The sequence below is a fragment of the Pleurodeles waltl genome, chromosome 5 (genome assembly GCF_031143425.1).
Source record: "Pleurodeles waltl isolate 20211129_DDA chromosome 5, aPleWal1.hap1.20221129, whole genome shotgun sequence".
NCBI lineage: Eukaryota > Metazoa > Chordata > Amphibia > Caudata > Salamandridae > Pleurodeles > Pleurodeles waltl.
Genome location: NC_090444.1, coordinates 520,712,924 through 520,725,593, shown reverse-complemented (window position 1 = coordinate 520,725,593; position 12,670 = coordinate 520,712,924). Strand labels below are relative to the sequence as shown.

At 50.4% G+C, this 12,670-nt stretch overlaps 1 protein-coding gene across 5 annotated transcripts in view; it reads left to right on the top strand.

Moving 5' to 3' along the window:
* Positions 1-12,670, top strand: part of RALGAPA2 (Ral GTPase activating protein catalytic subunit alpha 2) — a 1,651,508-nt gene that overhangs the window by 558,234 nt on the left and 1,080,604 nt on the right. The gene's annotated exons all lie outside the window — the stretch shown is intronic.

Genomic DNA, 12,670 nt, shown 5'->3' with positions numbered 1-12,670 from the left:
GTAGTGTTAAGCATTCGTTGTACACACACAAGCAATAAATGTGGAACACACACTCAAAGACTTACTCCAGGCCAATAGGTTTTTATATTGAAAAATATATTTTCTTGTAAGGTACTTCACTTAGATACTTTAGGAACTTTGAATGAAAACAATATCATGTACAGTCTTTGTAAAAATGGCAATAAGCTATTTTCAAAGTGGACACAGTGCAAAAACCAACAGTTCCTGGGGGAGGTAAGTAAAGGTTAGATTAGGAGGTAAGTAAAACACTTACAAGTCTCCGTCCTGGGGCATAGGCAGCCCACAGTTGGGGGTTCAAGGCAACCCCAAAGTTACCACACCAGCAGCTCAGGGCCGGTCAGGTGCAGAGGTCAAAGAGGTGCCCAAAACACATAGGCGCCTATGGAGAACAGGGGTGCTCCGGTTCCAGTCTGCCAGCAGGTAAGTACCTGCGTCCTTGGGGGCAAACCAGGGGGGTTTTGTAGAGCACGGGTGGGGGGGCCACAAGTAGGCACACAAAACACACCCTCAGCAGCACAGGGGCGGCCGGGGCAGTGTGCAAAGCAGGCGTCGGGTTTTAGGTAGGAATCAATGGTGGGACCCGGGGTCACTCTAGTGGTGCAGGCAGGCACGGGGGGGCTTCTCGGGACAGCTACCACCTGGGCTAGGCAGAGGGTCGTCTGGGGGTCACTCCTGTGTTGAAGTTCGGTTCCTTCAGGTCCTGGGGGCTGCGGGTGCTGTGTTGGTACCAGGCATCGGGTCCCTTGTTACAGGCAGTTGCGGTAAGGGGAAGCCTCTGGATTCTCTCTGCAGGTGTCGCTGTAGGGGCTCAGGGGGGTCGTCTCTGGTTACTCACTGGCTCGCAGTCGCCGGGGAGTCCTCCTTGAGGTGTTGGTTTTCTACAGGTCGCGCCAGGGCGTCGGGTGCAGAGTGTAGAGTCTCACGCTTCCGGCGGGAAACGTGAAGTCCTTGGAAGTTGCTTCTTTGTTGCAAAGAAGTAGCTGGTTTTAAACAGGGCCGCTGTTCACAGGAGTTTATTGGTCCTGTAGTCCAGGGCAGTCCTCTGAGGCTTCAGAGGTCGCTAGTCCCTGTCGGATGAGTCGCTGGAGCAGGTTTTCGAAGTTGGAGACAGGCCGGTAGGACTGGGGCCAAAGCAGTTGTCATCTTCCTCCTTCTCTGCAGGCTTGTAGGTCAGCAGTCCTTCTTCTTTCTTTAGGTTGCAGGAATCTGATTTCCTGGTTTTCTGGGGAGCCCTAAATACTGCATTTCGGGGTGTGTTTAGGTCTGGGAGGGCAGTAGCCAATGGCTACTGTCCTGGAGGGTGGCTACACTCTCTTTGTGCCTCCTCCCTGAGGGGAGGGGGGCACATCCCTATTCCTATTGGGGAATCCTCCAAAATCAAGATGGAGGATTTCTAAAGGCATGGGTCACCTCAGCTCAGGACACCTTAGGGGATGTCCTGACTGGTGGGTGACTCCTCCTTATTTTTCTCATTATCTCCCCTGGACTTGCTGCCAAAAGTGGGGGCTGTGTCCAGAGGGCGGGCATCTCCACTAGCTGGAGTGCCCTGGGGCATTGTAACACGAAGCTTGAGTCTTTGAGGCTCACAGCGTGGGGGAGGTGTTAAGCATCTCCACCCAGTGCAGGCTTTTGTTTCTGGCCTCAGAGAGCACAAACGCTCTCACCCCAGGGGGTCAGAAACTCGTCTCTCAGCAGCAGGCTGGCGAGACCAGTCAGTCCTGCACTGAAGGATTGGGTAAAATACAGGGGGCATCTCTAAGATGCCCTCTGTGTGCAGTTTTCAATAAATCCAACACTGGAATCAGTGTGGGTTTATTATTCTGAGTGTGGGTTTATCAGTGTAGCCATTATGGAGCTGTGGAGTTCGTTTTGACAAACTCCCAGACCATATACTTAATATGGCCACACTGTACTTATAATGTCTAAGAATGGACTTAGACACTTTAGGGGCATATTGCTCATGCAGCTAGGCCCTCACCTGTGGTATAGAGCACCCTGCCTTAGGGCTGTAAGGCCTGTTAGAGGGGTGACTTACCTATGCCACAGGCAGTATTTTGTGTGCATGGCACCCTGAGGGGGATGCCATGTCGACTTTGCCTTTTTCTCCCCACCAATACAAACAATCTGCAATGGCAGTGTGCATGTGTTAGGTGAGAGGTCCCTAAGGGTGGCACAACACATGCTGCAGCCCTTAGAAACCTTCCCTGGTCACAGGGCCCTTGGTACCACTGGTACCTTTTACAAGGGACTTATCTGTGTGCCAGGGGTGTGCCAATTGTGGAAACAATGGTACACTTTTAGTGAAAGAACACTGGTGCTGCTGCCTGGTTAGCAGGGTCCCAGCACACTTCTCAGTCAAGTCAGCATCAATATCAGGCAAAAAGTGGGGGGTAACTGCAACAGGGAGCCATTTTCCTACACATCCTAAAACAGGTAGGCAACATATATGTCAAAGTCGCTAAAAAGAACTTATGTTGTATATATGGTCTTTTAGCAGTACCTGGTTTAAGATGAAGGCATCTCCAGTGCCTGTAGAACAAGAAATGGGGCTACAGGTGCTGCTCTGCACCAAACGGGGCCCCCTAGGAGTTCCAAGGACGAGGGGGGTGGCACGCTCCCCCTCTATATTAATGATGGGCACCTCCTGGGACCCACGATCACAGGGGCCTCGCTCCGGACCTCAAGCGGCCCTCACTGGGGGGGGGGGGGGAGTCTGCCAATAATTCGAGAAGGAGGGGGCACCACGCACCCCCTCCGCTTTAATATTGGGGCCCGCGATCTTTGAGGGTATCCCCCCCCCCCCCCCAACGGGGGGGGGGGGGGTGCAACATAATGGCACCGGCCCACAAGAAATGGGACTGGTGGTGCGGGGGACCTCCGGGGATTCTTCTGCCCCGCCCGCGGTCCTCAACAACTCCTTCACGCCACGGGAGCGATCACGCTCCTAGCACAGTGCATAGGGGAGAGGGATTCTTTCTCGCCTCCCGTGTTCTGCTTCCAGGGCGGCCCTGTGATCCAAAGGGAGACCTCCGATGTGGTCTTCCTTCCTCCTAGGGCCGCCTGTATGCACTCGACCGCACCCGGTCTGGTGCGTGAGTGTCCTTGTTTCTTCTCCCGGCTCGTGGCGGTGTTGGGCCCAAGCAAGGGCCTTCTGGTAGCGAACCTCGCCACAGGGGCACCGCTAGGAGAAGGCTTGCTCCAAGTTCCTTAATCTTCGGTTTTCTCCTGCTCCCGGGGGCACAAAGAGCAGCGCGTCCTCGCGCTTACGATAAACAGCCCGCCCGGGCTGCAGGGGTGATTTTACCACGGCACAACAAGTGCTTCACAAAGCGCTTTACTCTTTTTGGGGAGCCTGGGTCTCGGCGGTGTCTCTGGGCAATAAGGAGTGTTCTCAAAGCACTGAGGGAAGAAAAGATGAAGAGCTTTCCCAAAGTGCTAGGTTTGTCGAGTGATGAAGCACTCCTCGTGCTTCACAAGGCTGCAGGGGTCAGGGGCCCCAGCACCCTTCCCCTGGGGAGCAGAGTCTTAAGGAGAAGGCCCACAGGTGGAGGGGCCCAGCAACAGGCCAGCACAAAGAGGATGCATGCAAGTGGCAAGTCCTTACAGTGACCAAGCAGGTCACAGGTCAGCAGCAGCAGCCCATGGCGGTTCCTGTTGAGTCCTTCCAGCCTTTTGTGTGCAGTTCCAAAATGTCTCCAAATTGTGTGGAAAACTCCCATGTACTTGTACTCAGTCCTTAGAGTGTTTTACAATGGTAGGGGAGAAGAGGTTCCAAACAGTTAACAACTGGTTCTGGGCGTGCCCCCTCTCTCCTCCAGACAAAAGGCTCAAAATATCAGTTGGGGGTAAACAACCCTATTGTGTGAGGCCAGGGCACAGCCTTTACAAATGTAGGTGTGCCCCGCCTCTCCCTTCTCTCAGCCCAGTAAGACTATTCAGTATGCAGATGCACCTCCGTGACACCTCCACTCTCCCTGTGTACAGGCTGTCTGAAAAGTATGGACAAAGCCCCAACTGTGTCTCTGCGCAGACGTGGATTGGAGTCAAGCTGCAAAACACCAGAGTCATCAGCACAGAGAAATGCTCACTTTCTAGAAGTGGCATTTCTGTAATAGTAATAACAAATACACCTACACCAGTAAGCAGCATTTCCCATCAGCATTACAACCATACCAAACATGCCTACGCTACCCCTCATAAATAAGACAATACCCCTTACATATAAGGTAGGGCATTTCTAATGCAATCATATGAGAGGGCAGCACTCACAACAGTGAGATACCAAGTTAGGCTGTTTGTCACTACCAGGACACGCCACGCAACCTGGCACATGTTCTGCCTTCTACATACATGGCACCCTGCCCATAGGGCTAGCTAGGGCCTACTTTAGGGGTGACTTACATGTAGTAGAAGGGGAGTTGTGGGCCTGGCAAGTACATTTAGATGCCAGGTCCCTGTGGCAGAAAACTGCGCACACAGGCCCTGCGCTAGCAGGCATGAGGTTTGAAAAGCTACTCCAGTGGGTGGCGCAAGCAGCACTGCAGGCCTGCTAGTAGCATTTAATTTCTGATGGATACAACTACCTGTGGATTCCTCACCTTATGAATTCTCCCATGCGCCAGCATCCGATGGAAAATCTTCTTCCCAGCTCTCCACGTCGACGAGGACGTCACAATTGCACAGCTTCACGCAACTCTACGTCACCATGCCAAAAAGAGGTCCTCTCTGGCGTGCTGACGTCCGTTCCCTTTTTTTCCATGCCTTCGACGCTAACAGTTTTGTCCTAGCTCTCGCTCCTGTTGAAGGTGTTCCATCTTGTTTCTGGTTACAATTTTGTTTCTGGTTACAATGTCTCCTCCTAGGAAGTCGGGATTTAAGCTGTGTCGAGAGTGCTGGGGTTGCATGTCGGTCACTGACCCTCATGATGATTGCCTTTAGTGTTTGAGCTCCGAGCATGACGTCGAGGAGTGTGCATCCTGCCAGAGCATGAATGCAAAGGCTCTGAAGGAGAGGGAGGCCAAACGCTTTTTGGCTAGGTGAAAAGAGGACATAAGAGCCATCACAGGTCGTCTTCTTTCACTTCGTCGAAGAAGCACAAGAGGCGACGCCGTCATGACTCTCGGCGTCGTTCGGCTCTGAGCCGTTCAAGGTCCAGGTCTTCATCTAGATGGCGTTGTGGGATGTCTGAGGTTAGTTCGACTGTGACTCCACAACCTCAAAGCCCTCAGGCTTCTCCGGTGCCGTCGCTCTTAGAGGTGGTCGCGCCTCCAGAGAGTCATCGCTTTTTACCTGTGGCGCAGGATTCGGATGCTCAACAGGCGCAAGTGCAGCATGCAGACCAGCGGTATCCTGCCTTCCCGGCTCAGGGAGCGGATTCAGCGCCATTTTTAAATGCCATGTTTTCTATGTTTAATGCTATGGCCCCTGCTGGTGTACCGGCTGGTCCCACAGGTCCTTTAGCATTTTCGTTGGGCTCCCCGGCTCCTTACAAGGCGGCCCCGTTTATGCCCTTCTATCCAGCTGAGGGTGCCGGTATGGCACCAATGAAGTTGCCTCAGAGACCTGCGGCGCCGGTGTCATAACCCTTTCAGTCGATGCTGATGGCGGAGCCTCAGGTGGCCACAGCGCCGATGGGATCCGCTCCGGTACCAGATGGCTCTGGATTAGACCGTAGTCAGCCTTCTTCTCCTGGTCCGCACCTTTCAGTTCTGAAGCCAGTGTCATTGACGTCGGCTAATTCTATGTCGACGCCAAGGTTAGACGCCAGGCTGAGGTCGCGTAGAATGGGTTTAAGACTTTTGGAGGAACAGGAGTACCAGAGGCAGTTGTTGGAAGAAGGAGAGATTGTGGACCCCTTGAGGGAATATCAAGGACTTGTCCCAGCCAGTGGGCTAAACACTTCCCCCGAATGGGACCTTTCTTCACCTTGGGAGTTTACGGAGGAGGCGGCCTCTTTCCATACTGTGGTCAGGAAGGCAGCAAATTTTTGGGATCTTCCATTGCCTGCTGCAGAGGTCAAAACAAATATCTTAACTGAGGTCCTGCATCCTTCTTCGACTTCTGCGGATCCATTGCTTCCGTTTAATGATGCTCTTACAGAGCCTAGCTTAGAGTTATAGTGGAAGCCTGTGTTGTCATCAGCTGTCAACTAATCTCTGGCAAGGAGGTACAGGGTGGCTCCTAGGGATCCGGGATTCTTGTTGAAACATCCTACCCCGGAGAGTCTGGTTGCTCAAGCCTGTTGTTCCACACAGTCTGCTCCAGGCTCCTTCCCTTTGATTCTGTCGGACAGGGAATCCAAGAGGATGGAGCAGTCGGCATAGAAGACTTTTTCTTCTTGGAGTATGGCCCTCAAAGCAGCAAAGGCTAACTGTGTATTGGGAAGATACGTACACGCCCTGATGGACTCAGCCAGGGCTATGGTTCCGGACCTGCCGCAGGAGGTGCAAGGACAATTTGGAGAACTTCTGTCGGATGCTCAGGCTCCAGCAAAGCAGATAATCCAGTCTGGTCTGGACTCTACAGATTCGGTGGCCAGGGTGATGGGTACCTCTATTGCTACCAGGAGGCATGCATGGTTGAGGTCCTCTGGCTTTTCCTTGGATGTCCAGACTGCTCTCTTAGACTTGCCTTTTGATGGGGAAAAACTTTTTGGTGCTAAAACTGACTCTGCCTTAGAGCGCTTTAAGGATAGTAGAGCCACAGCAAAGACTTTGGGTCTGCAGGCTTCCACTCCTACCCCTTTCCGGTCTTTTTGGAGGTTCAGGGGGTTTGGGCGTAGAACCTTTTACCGTGGGAGACCCCAGTTCACAGTCCACCAGCCTCCCTTATAGATCCTTTAGAGGGTGGGGGAGGGTTCGGACAAGAGGGACCACCCAGCAGCACCCTGTCATCCTATTCCTCAGGAGGACAACAACAACAAGGGAAGCAGCCCTAGTTTTCTGCCCATTTTCAGCCATACTTCTCCTGTAGGGGGAAGATTGCGTCTTTTTCTCCACAAGTGGGAGTTAATCACATCAGACTCCTGGGTTCTGAATATTGTGAGAAAAGGATATGCTCTTCCTTTTCAGGAGTTTCGCCCCCGCCCCATCCCTTCCCATCCCTTGTTTTGTTCAGAAGCCCATCTCCTATTGTTGCAGCAGGAGGTTCAAATCCTGTTTTCAAAAGGTGCAGTGGAGTTGGTTTCAGAGCAGGAAAGGGGTCAGGGTTGCTATTCGAGATATTTCCTGATTCCTAAGAAGGATGGTCGATTGAGACCAATCCAAGACATGAGGATTTTGAATTGGTTCCTCAGACAGGAAAAATTCAAAATGCTGACTCTAGCGTAGGTACTTCTGGCGTTGAACAGAGAGGATTGGATGGTGTCTGTCGACTTAGGATGCTTACTTTAATATCTCTATACTCAAGTCACACAGGAAGTATCTCCGGTTTGTGGTGGGGTTGCAACACTACCAGTTTGCGGTCCTTCCGTTTGTTCTTACTTCAGCACTTCGAGTCTTTACGAAGGGGATGGCGGTGGTTGCATTAAGTCTCAGAAGGAAGGGAATATCGGTATTCCCTTACCTGGACGATTGGTTGATCAAAGCCAAGACTCCAGAGCTCGTGCTGCGTCACTTGCAGATGACAACTCAGTTGTTGTTCAGTCTGGGCTTTTCGGTAAATGTGCCCAAGTCTCACCTGGAGCCCTCTAAGCGCCTCCTGTTCATAGGGGCAGTACTAGATGCAACATTGAATCGGGCCTATTCTCCACCTCAGCAGATTCAGGACATCCAGGCATTGATTCCAATGTTTCAAAATGGAGCGGTTGTTCCAGTCCTCAAGGTCCTATGCCTGCTTGGTCTGTTTGCTTCTTGCATTCTGTTGGTCACTCATGCATGTTGGAACATGAGGGCTCTCCAGTGGTGCCTCCGCAAGCAGTGGTTTCAACACAAAGGGGATCTCGAGGAGTCGATAACGATCTTCAGAGACTCTGCAGCGGATCTACGATGGTGGGCTGTGGACGGCAAACTTTCTCAAGGAAGGCCATTTTCACTGCCGCCTCCGGTGGCCACGGTCATGACGGATGCTTCCACTCTAGGGTGGGGAGCTCATCGGGGGACCTGGAGATCAAAGGTCGTTGGTCTCCAGTGGAACAGACTTTTCATAGCAATCTATTAGAATTGCGGGCGATACGTCTGGCTCTCAAGGCCTTCTTCCCGTCCCTTCGCGGTCAGTCAGTTCAGGTCCTGAGGGACAACACTACCGCAATGTGGTATATAAACAAGCAGGGAGGAGTGGGGTCGTACCTTCTCTGCAGAGAGGCTCTGCGACTCTGGTCCTGGCTTCGGGACCATCGGATTTGCTTGGTAGCAAATCATCTGGCCGGAGTACTCAATGTACATGCCAACTCTCTGTCGACATTTCTCGGCCGATCACGAGTGGCGTCTCCATCCGGATCTGGTCCTACACATCTTTCAGATGTGGGGTTCCCCAAGGATAGATCTGTTTGCCACTCGGGAGAACACGCACTGCCTGTCATTCTGCAGTATCCGGTGCAAGGAGCTTTGGGTGATGCGTTTCAGATCTCTTGGTGCAACGAGTTGCTTTACGCGTTTCCCCTCCATACCCTTGATTCCTCGGGTTCCGAGGAAGATTCGCCAAGATCGGGCTCAGGTCATTTTAGTAGCCCCGGATTGGCCAAGAAGGGTGTTGTACACAGACCTTCTCCAACTCTCACTGTGCCCTCCGCTCCGTCTTCCTCTCAGGGCAGACCTCCTCTTGCAGTCGCAGGGACAGGTTCTATACCTCCACCTCCAGAACCTGCACCTACATGCTTGGAGATTGAACGGGGCAGCCTGAGTTCTTTCCCTCTCTCACCAGAGGTAGCGAATGTTATTTTATCGGCAAGGCGACACTCCACTAAGACCGTTTATGCCGGCAGGTGGGCAAAATTAATGGCTTGGTGTGGAGAGAAGCAAATTGATCCTTTGAGGGCCCTCTATCCGATGTTCTGTTGTTTGCATTAGCTTTAGCACAGAATGGTTGTGCAGTTGCTACTGTTAAGGGCTATTTGGCGGCACTGTCAACCTTTCTTTGCCTTCCGTATCAGCTCTCCTTGTTTAAATCACCTATTGTTTTTAGGTTCTTAAAGGGTTTAATAAGTTTCCTCCCACCCCTTTTCTTATACCTCAGTGGGATCTGAATCTCGTTTTAACTTTTTTAATGGGGTCACCATTCATACCCATGCATTCTTGCCCGCTAAGGTTTCTAGGTCTTAAGGCGGTTTTTCTGATAGCTATAACTTCGGCTAGGCGTGTTGGTGAGCTTCAGGATCTTTCTGTTAAACCTCCCTTTACTTTATTCTTTCCTGATAAAGTGGTGCTGAAAACCAGGGCGGCTTTCCTACCTAAAGTTGTCACTTTCAAAGTTTCATATGGGGCAGATCATTACCCTTCCATCTTTCTACCCTCCTCCTCACCCCTTGAAAGAGGAAGAGAGGCTCCATTGTTTGGACCCCAGAAGGGCTCCCAGTTTTTATATGAGAGGACGAAAGACTTTCGCTTGGAAGACCAGCTGTTCGTGGGTATATTGGAAAGAGGAAGGGCAGAGCGGTCCATAAAAGAACGATCTCCAGGTGGATCATTCTTTGTATCAAGGTTTGCTACTCGTTGGCAAAGAAGGTTCCCCCGAGGGTATTAGAGCCCATTCCACCGGGGCTAAGTCCACCACTACAGCCCTGGCTAGAGGGGTTCCGGTGGTGGATATTTGCAAGGCAGCAACTTGGGCATCCCTCCACACCTTCTCAAAGCTTTACTGCTTGGACTCGGAGGTTAGGAGGGGCGGCCATTTTGCATGATCTGTATTGCAGGATTTCTTAGTGTAACCAGTCAGGCACCCACCTCCGAGTGCGGTACTGCTTTGGGACTCTATTCATAAGGTGAGAAATCCACAGGTAGTTGTATCCATCAGAAGGTTCAAGTTACCTTCGATAACGCTTTTTCTGGTGGATACACTAGCTACCTGTGGATTCCTCACAGTCCCACCCGCCTCCCCGTTGCCTGTCTGGTCATACCATGATGTTTGTTTTACAAGTGTACATAGGTTTTGGTAATTATGTGTATATATAAATGATGGTTATAATTCTATTGCATCATTATGGTTTTATGTATATATGCATTCATTTGAGTTGTTGTGAGGTCGGTTTTCACCTGTTCGCCTCAAAGGCACGTAAAAAATGGGTGAAACTAATGTCAGCACGCTGGCGAGGACCTCTTATTGGCACGGTGACGTCAGACTGAGTTGCGTGGAGCTGTGCAATTGTGATGTCCCCATCGACGTGGAGAGGTGGGAAGAAGATTTTCCGTCGGATCCTGGCGCATGGGAGAATTCATAAGGTGAGTAATCCACAGGTAGCTAGTGTATCCACCAGAAAAAGCGTTACCGAAGGTAAGTAACTTGTTCTTACAGGCCCTGGTTATAGAGATACCACTGTATAAGGGACTTACAGGTAAATTAAATATGCCAATTAGGTATAAGCCAATCATACCAACTTTTAGATGGGAGAGCACCTGCACTTTAGCACTGATCAGCAGTGATAAAGTGCTCAGAGTCCTAGAGCCAACAGCGAGAGGTCAGATAAAATAGGATGGATTAGGCAAAAAGTCAGGGAATCAACCTGCCACAAGGGCCAGATCCAACAGCCCTTGATAGCAAAGGACTGCTGATTAGTTATTCGGGAACACTGCCACTTGGTAGCTAGTAGGTGTGAGAGTTGGGACTGCAGTTTCTGTTTTTCAAGGTGAGCAAATGTCTAGGCAAGGTCTGACATTTTAACCTCCTCTGATTAATACTTCAGTAAGATTGATGATAGCGAGGTGTGGATATCTCATACTTCATTGTGTTCTTGGTTTGAGTCCTCCTGCTGCATGCTGTGAGAGCCATCGCACTGCACAAAGACTGACTCTAGAGAGGAACCAGAGAATGCCATTTGAAATAGAACCAACCCAAACAGACTGTAAACCTTAGTGGATCCACATCTCCTGGGTTTTAAATGTCAATAAAAGTAAAATTAAAACCACCACGCTTTGTTCCACTGCGAAGATCTTGAGCAAGGAAGAGTGCTTCGCGGAGTACTCAAAGAGCTGCTGTACAGTCAGGCTGCTGTCTACCAGACAGACTGTCCCACAGAGTTGAGGGGAGGCTGAAATCTGTACTTTCTTCCTAAGGAACTCAGGGTCCCTTAGTGTCTCAAAGCCTGTCTGCCTGCTGAGAGGGAAAGTATGTACCTAACCTTGCAAGAGGAGAGGCTGTCTAGGACAAGAAGCCTAGCAAGATCCCAGTGGTGCTTCCACTACCGTTGTGTGAGTGAAAGCAGTCCCTCTGCCTAAGTAGGAAGTCCCGATTGGGCCAGAGGCCACAACTGCCCGAGAGACACTATCATAAGGGGCTCTGCCTGGAGGTCAACAATGCTACAGCAAAACACCTATCTATTGCAGGCTTTGATGGCTGCCAAATACAAGTGCTGTAGTGCTGATCTACCTCACTGATCGCCCCCATGAACTGTGGCCTGTGTGAGGCTGCTAGCACAACCCCACCAGGGAGGAGCCAGTGCAATGAGTGCAGAAGCCAGGAACACATCAGCTGCACATCCCGAACTGCTATCCCTTCATTATCCTTTTAAATCCAACTATCAGACTCACATGTCCACCGCTCAAATTAACTCCTAATTCCCTATAATCCACCACTAATCCTTTTGGGGTTCTGGAGTAGCTTGTTGTCTCTTGATCCAAATGTGACGTCCTCTGGGCTATGAAGAGATGTCGGAAAGCCTTGAAACATTTTCTAATGCAGCCATTGGCACTGCACAAAAGAAATACAAGATCCTGGCAATAGCATGAATAAATCGGCAACTGATTGTATAGTATCAGTAATTCACGTGAAAGTTACGAGTATTATGTAAGCCGAAACTCCTGAATTAAGAACGCTTTATTTGCAATTCAGGTCGAATGTTCTGTACTTGGCTGCAATCAGTAAGACTTGGCCAGGCAGCAAAAACCTGTATGGCACTTCCACTTGTGACAATATCTCTAAGGAGACCGTTGTTCATTTCCTTATTGTCCTGTCCTCTGTGTGACCGGCCTGAAATCTTTGAGAAAGTTGCACAGTAGGTCACCATCTTGAAGAGAGCGCTAACCCAGGATGTAGCACTTCAGAAAACTGATTGCCTCATTTCACTCTGCTCTTAGTCTAGTTTTTAGTTTGTAGTTGTCTTTTAACTCTATTCCTGGCTAAGTGTGTTAAATGGTTGTCTGCTTTCATGTCACACAAGTTATGTTTTTATTTAGTTTAATGGATATGTGATTTGTGTTTTTATTTATTTATTTTTGCCCAGATTGTGTTGAAGCCAGTACAGTTTGCTAATAAATATTTACAGAAAACTAACAACGTCTTTACGCTTATGCAGAATTTCCCTTTTCCTAAGGAGTGCCTATCATTCATCCCCTGGTCCATGCTAATGTGCCGCCTGAAACGAGGCCAAAATGTTTGCATGAGGCGAGACACTCAGCACTCGGGGAAAACTTTTAGAGGAGAGGACTGGGGAGTCTAAGAGAACTAGTGGCATAGAAATTAACCAGCCGAGGAGAGTCCCCCAGGTATTAGGCAGTAAGAG